General features: G+C 41.3%; 1 protein-coding gene across 4 annotated transcripts in view; it reads right to left on the bottom strand.

Moving 5' to 3' along the window:
• Window positions 1–6,181: 6,181 nt before the first annotated feature.
• NTAQ1 (N-terminal glutamine amidase 1) overlaps window positions 6,182–11,689 on the bottom strand; it is a 53,573-nt gene continuing 48,065 nt past the window's right edge. For all 4 annotated transcript variants that reach the window (XR_008373912.1, XR_008373914.1, XR_008373913.1 and 1 more), the window contains one exon: window positions 6,182–6,935. The gene's annotated coding sequence lies outside the window, so the exon portion shown is untranslated. The remainder of the gene's footprint in view (window positions 6,936–11,689) is intronic.

The raw sequence follows: 11,689 nt of genomic DNA, 5'->3' as shown, positions 1-11,689 counted from the left end.
ACTAAACCACCAGCCCTCCTGGGTCTCTAGCATGATGACTCACTCGGCAGATCTCGGGACTTGCCAGCCTCCATGATCATGGGAGCCAATTTCCTAGGATAAATTTCCTTCTATATATAAATAGAGAGTGAGGAAAAATCATCCTCTTGGTTCTGTTTCTCTGAAGAACCCTGACTAATACACAGTCCAAATACCCATTACCGCAGAATGTGACCTTATTTGGAAATCAGGTTATTACAGATATAAGTAGTTAATTTGAGCTCATCATAGCAGAGTAGGATGGGCCCATAGCCCAACGTGACTGACGTCCTTGAAAGAGGAGGAAATTAAAAATGGGTGAATGGTATATGGGAATTCTGCAACTTTTCTGTAAATCCAAAATATTCCAAAGTAAAAAGTTTATTTAAAAAAAAATACTGGACCTATATACGGGTTAATAGACAATTAAGCATAAATAATTTGTTTACAACAATGAATGTTGTGAACTAAATTTCTTATATGAACCTGATACACCTTTTCTCTTCATGCAGAGCTAAAAGAAGCTATGTTGAGAAAATAGTCGCCACCAAAGAGACTGTAACTCACACATGCATCCACACTCCATCAGGAAGAAATAGAACACCACGCCAAATAACTACAAAACAAAGCAGTACGTTAACGCATATAAAATTGCCATTGTCAACTTGAATGAGGGTGCGGTTAAATATCTCTTCTGTTAGAGTGTGGCTTGGAAAAGCAATACCGTACTTCTTACCCTACTTTCTACTTCTTGAATGGAGAACTTGGGCAACTGAAATGACAGAAACTTTGGTTTTGCCAGACAATGAGGAGTAGCCTCTGGACAGACACTGAGAAACAGCCCTGCAGAAAGCCACTTCAGGTGAGACACTGACCTCTGCAGACACCTGGCGTAACCCTCAGCCTTTAAGGCCTCCTCCCTTTTGTTCTCCATCTCATCAGGTGTCAGTCCTTAGTAAAGATAAGTAAACACACAGGGACAGAGGAGGCCCTGATAAGAACAAGTCATGTGAGTCCTTGAGGGAGTAGACGGTATCTCCCAGTCCCTTATGGCTTGTCTTAGCCTGTTCAGGCTGCCATAACAAAATACCATAGGCTAGGCAGCAGCTTAAATGATAGAAATTTATTATCACAGCTCTGAAGACTGGCTAGGCAGGGTTCAGTTGGTAGTGAGCACCCTCTTCCTGTCTGTTAAATAGCTACCTTCTTGCTGTGGCCTCACGTGGCAGAGAAGAAATAACAAGATTTATACTTTTTTTTTGAGACGGAGTCCCACTATGTTGCCCTTGGCAGAGTGCCGTGTCATCACAGCTCACAGCAACCTCAAACTCCTGAGCTTAAGCAATTCTCCTACCTCAGCCTCCCAAGTAGCTGGACTACAGGCGCCTGCCACAACGCCCGACTATATTTTATTATTTATTTATTTATTTTTTGAGACAGAGTCTCAGTTTGTCACCCTCGGTAGAGTGCTGTAGCATCACAGCTCACAGCAACCTCCAGCTCTTGGGTTTAGGTGATTCTCTTGCCTCAGCCTCCCTACCCTGTTTCCCCGAAAATAAGACAGTGTCTTATTTTAAGGTGTGCTCCCAAAGATGCGCTAGGTCTTATTTTCAGGGGACATCTTATCTTTCCTGTAAGTAGGTCTTATTTTCAGAGGATGTCTTATTTTCGGGAAAACAGGGTAGTGGCTGGGACTACAAGTGCCCACCACAACGCCCGGCTATTTTTTTGTTGCAGTTTGGCCAGGGCTGGGTTTGAACCCGCCATCCTCGTATACGGGGCCGGTGCCCTACTCACTGAACCACAGGCGCCACCCCACCTGGCTATTTTTTGTTGCAGTTGTCATTGTTGTTTAGCTGGCCTGGGCAGACTTTGAATCTATCACCCACAGTGTATGTGGCTGGTGCCGTAACCACTGTGCTATGGGAGCCGAGCAAGATTTGTTTTTCATAAGCCCACTGGTCCCATCATAAGGGCCACAGCTTCAAGACTTCCTCTATACTTAATTACCTCCCCAAGGCCTCACCTCCAATGACATCGCATCAGGGGTTAAGGCTTCAACATTTGAATTCAGGAGGACATAGACATTTAGCCCATAATATGCCTTTTCTAACTTCTAGTAGAGGGAGGGAAGGCAACACATTTTTGTTGATGCTGCTAACAGAAGATGAAATTTTACATGGGAACACATGCAGCAGAAGCCTATCTCCTATACATACTCCCCTTGTCTGGTTAGGGCCTGGAATAGTGGTTCTCAACTTTCCTAATGCCACGACCCTTTAATACAGTTCCTCGTGTTGTAGTGACCCCCAACCATAAAATTATTTTTGTTGCTACGTCATTAACTGTAATTTTGCTACTGTTATGACTTGTGATGTATTTTCCAGTGGTCTTAGGCAACCCCTGTGAAAGGGTTGTCCGACTCCCAAAGAGGTTGCAACTCACAGGTTGAGAACCGCTGGCCTAGAACATGGTAGACACCTGATATTCACTTGTTGATGAATTAAGTACTTGCCAATGAACTGCTGCCCTTTGACACTGATACAAGGTTTATTAAAGGTTTTATTACGGTTATTAAAACCTTAATAAAAAGTTTTACTTTATCCCTATATAATAGTCTCAAAGTTTTATTCACATTTTTGTGTTTTTATTTTGACATCTTCACTTCACTCAAAAGGTCATGATATCCTCCCAAATCTACTTTATAAAAGAAGAATTCTTTGAGTTTATTATTTTTCCCTCAATTAAAAAAAAAAATAATAACAACAGCCAGGCACAGTGGCTCACACCTGTAATCCATAATATGGGTGGATCACTTGAGCTCAGGAGTTCAAAACCAGCCTGAGCCAGAGTGAGACCCTATCTCCACTAAAAACAAAAAAACTAGCCAGGTGTTGTGGTGGGTGCCTTATAGTCCCAGCTACTCAGGAGGCTGAGGCAACAGAATCACTTCAGATCAATAGTCTGAGGTTGCCGTGAGCTATGACACCTCCGCACTCCACTCAGGGCAACAGAGTGAGGCTCTGTCACAAAAAAAGAAAAAAGAAAAGAAAAAATTAAAATTAAAAAAATAATATTACAGGGGACAAAAACAACATACACAAAAAAAGTTATTTTTCACATAATAATTGGGATAGCTGCTTCTATGACATGTGTGAAATAAATAGCCAACCTACTCTCTTGTCTTAAAACTTGAGCAAATATCACTTTAGAGGCCAAAGTCTGTTAAAGTCATATTTCCTGTAATGATTTATTGAATGCTACTCTAACAGCCCAGGCAACAAAAACAAATATAGACAAATGAGACTGCATCAATCTTAAAGACCTCTGTGTGCCTGAGGACATAAAAACACAGTGAAAAGACAACCTACAGAATGGGAGAAAATATTTTCATATCATACACCTGATAAAGGGTTAATATCCATAATATGTAAAGAACTCAACAAAAAAATCAAATAACTCAATTAAAAAATGAGCAAAGGACTTGAATAGACATTTCTCCAAAGATGATATACAAATGTTCAGCAAGCACGTGAAAAGATGATAAACATTACTCATCATCAGAGAAATGCAAATTAAAACCAGAATAAGATATCACCTCACACCTGTTAGGGTGGCCCCTATCAAAAGAAAGAAAGAAAGGTCAGTAGACAACAAGTGCTGGTGAAGACAGAAAAATTGGAACCTTTGTGCCTGCTGGTGGGAACATAAAATGCTAAAACCCAAGGAAAACAGAATTGAGGTTCCTTAAAAATATATATATATATAGAAATTACCATATGATCAGCAATCCCATTCCTTGGTATATATCTGAAAGAAGAGAAAATAGTTATTTGCTCATGCATGTTCCCTACACCATTATTTATAGTAGCCAAGAATTGGAAGCAACCTAAATGTTCAGAGATGGGAAAATTGATAAGGAATGATATGAACAGGCTTGATGCCTGTAGCTCAAGCGGCTAAGGTGCCAGCCACATACACCAGAGCTGGCAGGTTCGAATCCGGCCCAGTCCTGCCAAACAGTGACAACTACAACCAAAAAATAGCCAGGCATTGTGGCAGGCACCTGTAGTCCCAGCTACTTGAGAGGCTGAGGCAAGAGAATCACTTAAGCCCAGGAGTTGGAGGTTGCCGTGGACTGTAACACCATGGGCACTCTACCCAGGGTGATAATTCGAGGCTCTGTCTCAAAACAAAAAAAAAGAATGGTATGTACATAAAATGGAATAGTATTCAGCATTTTGTGTTTTTTTGTTGTTGTTGTTTTGGGTTTTTTTTTTAGAGACAGAGTCTTACTTCGTCACCCTCAGTAGAGTGCTATGGCATCACAGTTCACAGCAATCTCAGACTCTTGGGCTTAGGCAATTCTCTTGCCTCAGCCTCCCAAGTAGCTGGGACTATAGGCACCCACCACAACGCCCAGCTATTTTTTTTGTTGTAGTTGTCATTGTTGTTTTGGTAGGCCCAGGCTGTGTTTGAAACCACCAGCTCCGGTGTATGTGGCTAGCGCCCTAGCCGCTGAGCCTCAGGCACCAAGCAGAGTATTTGGCATTTAAAAAGAAGGAAATCCTGGCTGGACACCCATAGCAATGTATTTACTGTGCCGGCCACATGCACCAGGGTTCGATCCAGCCATGGCCAGCTAAAACAACAATGACAACTGCAACAAAAAAATAGCCGGGCATTGTGGCAGGCGCCTATAGTCCCAGCTACTTGGGAGTCTGAGGCAAGATAATTGCTTAAGCCCAAGAGTTTGAGATTGCTGTGAGCTGTGATGCCATGGCACTCTACCAACAGTGACACAGTGAGACTTCGTCTCAAAAAAAAAAAAAAAAGAAAAGAAGGAAATCCTGTCGTACATCCTAATGTGAATGAATTAGGAGGACATTATGCTAAGTGAAATAATGCAGTCACAAAACCCCAAATACTGTAGGATTTTACTACATAAGGTATCTAAAGTAGTCAGACTCACAGAAACAGAAAGAGGACTGTAATTACCAGAGATAGAAAAATGAGTTTTTCTTTGATGGGTACAGAGTTTCAGTTTTGCAAGATGAAAACGTTCTAGAGATCTGTGGCATAACAATGTAAATACACCTAACACTACTGAACTGTACACTTAAAAGTGATTAAGATGTGTTTTTTTAAATACAGTTAAATAAAAAAAATTGAATTTATTGATGGGGGAGGGCATATTTCCTTCCCCACTGCCTTCTTTGGGGCTGGTTCAGAATCCCTACCATCTGAGGTTCTATCCCACCTTATTTTCTAACATCATGGCCTTGGCCTTGCTCCTGGCCTCCTGTTTCATTTGTCAATCTCTTACTTATAGCCCTTGAATCTCTCTCTTATAGTCGCTGTTCCTTGACCCTCCTCACGTCTTCCTTTCATCCTTGCCCACAATTCTACAGGATTTGGTCTGCTTCTTTTTTTTTTTTTTGTAGAGACAGAGTCTCACTTTATGGCCCTCAATAGAGTGCCATGGCATCACACAGCTCACAGCAACCTCCAACTCCTGGGCTTAAGCGATTCTCTTGCCTCAGCCTCCCGAGTAGCTGGGACTACAGGCGCCCGCCACAAGGCCCAGCTATTTTTTGGTTGCAGTTCAGCCAGGGCCGGGTTTGAACCCGCCACCCTCGGTATATGGGGCCGGCGCCCTACCGACTGAGTCACAGGCGCCGCCCTATTTGGTCTGCTTCTAACTGGTCCAGGGAACCCTCTGGAAGCTGGATACGAATAGCCAGTGGTTAATGTGTGAAATCAGACCTTCAGCAACACTCTGCTTTCAAGATATTAATGCCCAGCTTAAAGAAGCTGATAAAATATATTACTTCTCGGCCTCTTGGCTAAGATCATGTGTAGAGATTGATAAAACATTTAATGCAAAAATTATCATATGATGAAAACACTTTAAAAAGTATTCCAAACACTAAAATAAACCCCATTACATTAACAAACAATCTTGTAATACCATAATGTGCCACTGAATTTGTGATAAAACATTCATAGACTATCTGATGGGAAAATAAATTGGCACAAACCTTTAGAACAGCAATTTGGCAATATGTTTTAAAATCATAAAAATGACCATGCCTCTTAATCTAGTAATACCATTTCCAGGAATTTGCTCTGTGGAAATCATGCCATAAAAGAAAAAAGAGGCTTGTACATAGAAGATGTTTATTTCCAAGTTATTTATGCAATTGATGTGTTAACATAATCAAAATGCAACTTCGTTTTTCTCCTGTTATCCTTTTAAAATGTATTCAGTTTTCCAGTGGGTGGAGAAAGTGTACCAGTGACAGGAAAGGAGCTTGTCCTTAACTCCAGGACGAAGAAACTGCAGGCCCCTGTGTGCTGCGGTTTCTTTCACGTAATGACATTCTGGTGGTCACATCACAAACAGAGTAATTCAACGAGTGAGTCCATCATATTAATCAGCAATTCATTCAGAAGATTTCTCCCCTTGTCAGTGAGAGCTGGCAATTTGGGGGGAGATGAGGGACAGCCAGGGCCCACATGCCATCACCGTCTTCCACCTTGCACCCCTGCCTCATAAGCCTCCTCCGTCACTAGCTGCTATTCTGGATCTCACGGCCAATTAGAAGGCAAAACATTAAGTGGTCACATCTGGAGCTACTTTAACTGGCTTCTGCCTGGCACTGCTGCAAGCTGACTTCCTGCTCACTGGGCTTTGCAGCAGGACAGAGCTGTCTCTCACTCGAGGCACTGTTCATAGGATCTTGGAAGATTCCCATCTCTGGGGACTTCTCCAATTTTAATTCTCAGGACAAGGGAGAAGCATTCTATTCCAGCTGCCATCAGTCCCTCAGCCTCTGGTTCTCTGGCAATCCTCTCCATTCAGACTTCACTCTCATCCTCCCACGGGGTCCTCTTGAACAGGACTAAAAATGACTCTTGAACAAAATGTATAAAGAAACCATGTGTGGGTATACATGATAGACTACTACTGAAAGACAGGGGAGAAGAATGAACTAGTGATCAACACAACAATATAGATGAAATGCAAAGACATTATGCTGTGTGAACAAAGCCAATCTCAAAAGGTTACATTCTGTCTGATCCCATTTATAATACACTCTTGAAATGACCAAATTCTAGTGAGGGAGAACAGGCTAGTGGTCATCCGGGCTTAGGGTTGGCAGGAAGGTCTGACTACCAAGTTGTTGTATGAAAGAGTTTCTTTGCAGTGATGGAAGCTGGTGATGATTACACAAATCTATACATAGATTTCATAGTACTACATACACACACACAAAAGAGCATGTCAAAACTCATGAAAATCAAGTAAGGTTTCTGTATAGTTCACAGTATTGAACCAATGTTAATGTCAGTTTTCTAGGTGTTGAAAATGTACTGTGATTGAATCAATAATAAAGTCTTTAAACAAACAAAAAAAATCCCAGGAACAGATGGATTCACAGCTTAGTTCTACCAGACATTCAGAGAAAAACTGATACCAATCATACTGAAACTGTTTCAAAAGATCAAAAGGTAGGGAATCCTCCCTAACTCATTCTACATTCTACGAGGCCAATATCACTCTCATATCAAAGCCAGAGAAGGGTGCACGGAAAAAAAAAAAAGAAAACTACAGACCAACATCCCTTGTGAATATAGATGTAAATATTCTCAACAAAATATTAGCAAACAGAATCCAACAGTACATCAAAACAATAATTCAGCTTAGGAGTTTGAGCTAGAGTGAGACCCTGTCTCTAAAACTAGCCAGGAGTTGGGATGGATGCCTGTAATCCCGGCTACATGGGAGGCGGAGGCAAGGGGATCACTTGAATCCAAAAGTTTGAGGTTGCTGTGATCTATGACACCATGGCACTCTACCAAGGGTGACAAAATAAGACTGTCAAATAAACAAACAAAACAGATAATTCAGCACAATCAAGGCATATTTCATCTCATCCTGGGAATATAAGGATAGTTCAACATATGCAAGTGAATGAATGTGAGATTCACCACAAGAATAAAATTAAAAGCAAAAACTATACAATCTTTTCAATAGCTGTGGAGAAAGCATTCAATAAAATCCAGCATCCTTCCTGATAAAAACTCTCAAAAACTTGGCATACAAGGAACATATCTCAAAGTAATAAAAACTATATATGGCAAATCCACAGCCAACATCTTACTTAATGGGGAAAAATGGAAAATGTTCCCCCTAAGAACTGAAACAGGACAAGGATGCTGACTTCCACCCCTTCTATTCAACATAGTCCCAGAAGTCCTAGCCAGAATCATCAGACAAGAGACAAAAATAAAGGGCATTCAAATTGAAAAAGTGGAAGTGAAATTATCTCTATTTTCTAATGGTATAATCTTGTACCTAGAAAACCCTAAGGACTCCTCCAAGAGACTCCTAGATTTAATAAATACATTCAGCAAAGTCTGAAGTTATCAAATCAACATACAAAAATCAATAGCGTTTCTATACACTAACAATAACCAAGTTGAAAATGAAATGAAGATCAGGAATTAATTTAGGAAAGTAGTTGAAAGATCTCTACAAGGAGAACTACAGATCACGGATGAAAGAAATCATAGATGGGCCGCACCTGTGGCTCAGTGGGTAGGACATTGGCCCTATATACCACGGGTGGCGGTTTCAAACCTGGCCCTGGCCAAACTGCAACAAAAAAATAGCTGGGTGTTGTGGTGGGAGCCTATAGTCCCAGCTACTCGGGAGGCTAAGGCAAGAGAATTGCCTAAGCCCAAGAGCTGGAGGTTGCTGTGAGCCGTGATGTCACAGCACTCTACCGAGGGTGACAAAGTAAGACTGTCTCAAAAAAAAAGTGCACAAATGACATAAACAGGTATTTTTCAAAAGAAGATATACAAATGGCCAATAAACACATGAAAACATGCACAACATCACTAATTATCAGAGAAATGCAAAGTAAAACCATTTCACTCCAATCAGAATGAGATATCATCTTACTCCAATCAGAATAACCATTATGAAAAAGTCAAAAAACAATAGAGGTTGGTGTGGATGTGTTGAAAATGGAACACTTCATTACACCTGCGGTGCATCTTACAAGGGTACATGTGAAACTTAGTAAATGTAGAATATAAATGTCTTAACACAATAACTAAGAAAATGCCAGAAAGGGTATGTTAACCAGTGTGATGAAAATGTGTCAAACGGTCTATAAAACCAGTGTATGGTACCCCATGATCACATTAATGTACACAACTATGATTTAATAATAATAATAAAAAAAGAAAATGGAACACTTCTACACTGTTGGTAGGAATATAAATTAGTACAGCCTCTATGGAAATCAGTATGCAGAGTTCTCAAAGAACTAAAAGTATTAATAGATATCTAACCAAAGGAAAAGAAATCCATTATTTCAGAAAGATACCTCTACTCATGTTTATTACAGCACGGTTGGGAATTGCAAAGTTTTAGAATTAACCTAAGTGCCCATCAGCCAATGAGTGGATAAAGAAAATGTAGTAAGAAAAAAAGTGGCCAGGCAAGGTGGCTCAGACCTTTAATCCTAGCATCAGCAAAGTTCAAGACCAGCCTGAACAAAGCAAACTCCATCTCTTAAAAACAGAAAAACGAGCTGGGCACTATGGCGGACACCTGTAGTCCCAGCTATTCAGGAGGCTGAGACAAAAGGATCTTGCAACCTCAAGTTTGAGCTTCCGTGAGCTATGATGATGCCACAGCATGCTACCTAGGGCAACTGAGAGACTCTGTATCCAAAAAAAGTAAAAGAAAATGTGATATGCATATATGCGTATATATATATATATACAAACATACACACCCACGCACACCCTTGAAATACTACTCAGCCATAAAAAAGAATGAAATAATGCTTTCTGCATCAACTTAGATGGAAGTGGAAGTCATTATCCTAAGTAAAGTAACTTAGGAACAGAAAATCACGCATCCCATGTTTTTTTCTACCTAACACAAATCATAATCTACTTGGAAACAGAAAACTCCATGGATGCTCTTAGATAAGAGTATATTTTTCTTTTCTTTTTTTGAAACAAGAGTCTCACTCTGTCACCCAGGCCAGAATGACTATGATCTAATATTGAGAGAATACAAAATATTTCTGAACTGAAGCAAAAAAAAAAATGAAAGACTTTTTAGAGATATTTGGAGAAGTGTAAAGGTAGACTATGTGTTAGACAGTATTGTTTCATCAGTGTTAAATTTCTTGTACATAATAATATGCTTGATTAGGTAGAAGAATGCCTTTGTTCTTAGGAAATCCTGTTGAAGTATTAATACTTACAGGTGAAGAATCACGGTGTCCTCAACTTGCTTTCAAATTGTTCAGCAAAAAGAAAAAATGTATTTTTACAATGAACAAGCAAGAGAGAAGGTCAGAGAGAGAGGAAGAGAGAGAAAGTTCTTCCCTGCAAAGAGCAAGGGTACTCCTTCGCAGGGACTCCCATTCCTGTACTAAATGCTCCCCCTAGGTGTACCAGGAGAGCAGAAGGTATTCATCAAAATGCCCTTCACAGCCAGGTGCTGTGGTTCATGCCGGTAATCCTAGCACTCTGGGAAGCTGAGGCAGGTGGATTGCTTCCAGGACTACGTTGAATAGAAGGGGTAAAAGTGGATTGCTTGAGCTCAGGAACTCAAGACCAGCCTGCGTAAGAGTGAGAGCATCCTGCTGCCACCCCTCCACACACAAGAAAGAAAAATGAGCTGCACATCCTGGCAGGCACCTATAGTCTCAGCTACTTTGGAAGCCAAGGCAAGAGGATCACTTGAGCCCAAGAGTTTTAGGTTATTGTGAGCTTTGATAACACCAAAGCACTCTACCCAGGGTGACCGAGTGAGACTCTGTGAGACTCTGTTAAAAAACAAACAAATAAACAAACGGGTGGTGCCCGTGGCTCAATCAGTAAGGCACCGGCCCCATATACCAAGGGTGGCGTGTTCAAACCCGGCCCCTGCTGAACTGCAACCAAAAAATAGCTGGGCGTTGTGGCGGGCGCCTGTAGTCCCAGCTACTCGGGAGGCTGAGGCAAAAGAATCGCTTGAGCCTAGGAGTTGGAGGTTGCTGTGAGCTGTGTGATGCCATGGCACTCTACCGAGGGCTATAAAGTGAGACTCTGTCTCTACAAAAACAAACAAACAAACAAACAAACCAAAAAAACCTGCCCTTCACAGTGGGAAAACAAGGCCTCAAAACTCTTAAAGAAGGTGATCAAAGTGTCACACTTTTGGCTTGGCACCCATAGTTCAGTGGTTAGGGCACCAGCCTCATACACCAGGACTGGTGGGTTTGAACCCAGCCCAGGCCTGTTAAAAACAACGACAACTACAACAAAAAAAAAACAGCCAGGAGTTGTGGAGGGCACCTGTAATCCCAGCTACTTGGAAGGCTGAGGCAAGAGAATGCTTAAGCCCAAGAGACTGAGATTGTTATCAGCTGTGATGCCATGGCACTCTACCAAGGGTGACAAATGAGACGGTCTCAAAAAAAACAAACAAAAAAAGTGTCATGCTTTAAAATAGTCTCCCCCAAGCCCTAAACAATAGTGTTGTTCCTGTCCCCAATTTATTGTCTATGATATCAAGGTCTGAGTGTCAGTTCTGGTGTGGTGGGGAGGAGTGGGAGGTGGTGCCCGTAGCCTGTGAAGGGCAGCAGCTCCA

This window comes from Nycticebus coucang, chromosome 13, assembly GCF_027406575.1.
Source record: "Nycticebus coucang isolate mNycCou1 chromosome 13, mNycCou1.pri, whole genome shotgun sequence".
NCBI classification, from domain to species: Eukaryota; Metazoa; Chordata; class Mammalia; order Primates; family Lorisidae; genus Nycticebus; species Nycticebus coucang.
This window is presented reverse-complemented; position numbering and strand designations above follow the sequence as displayed.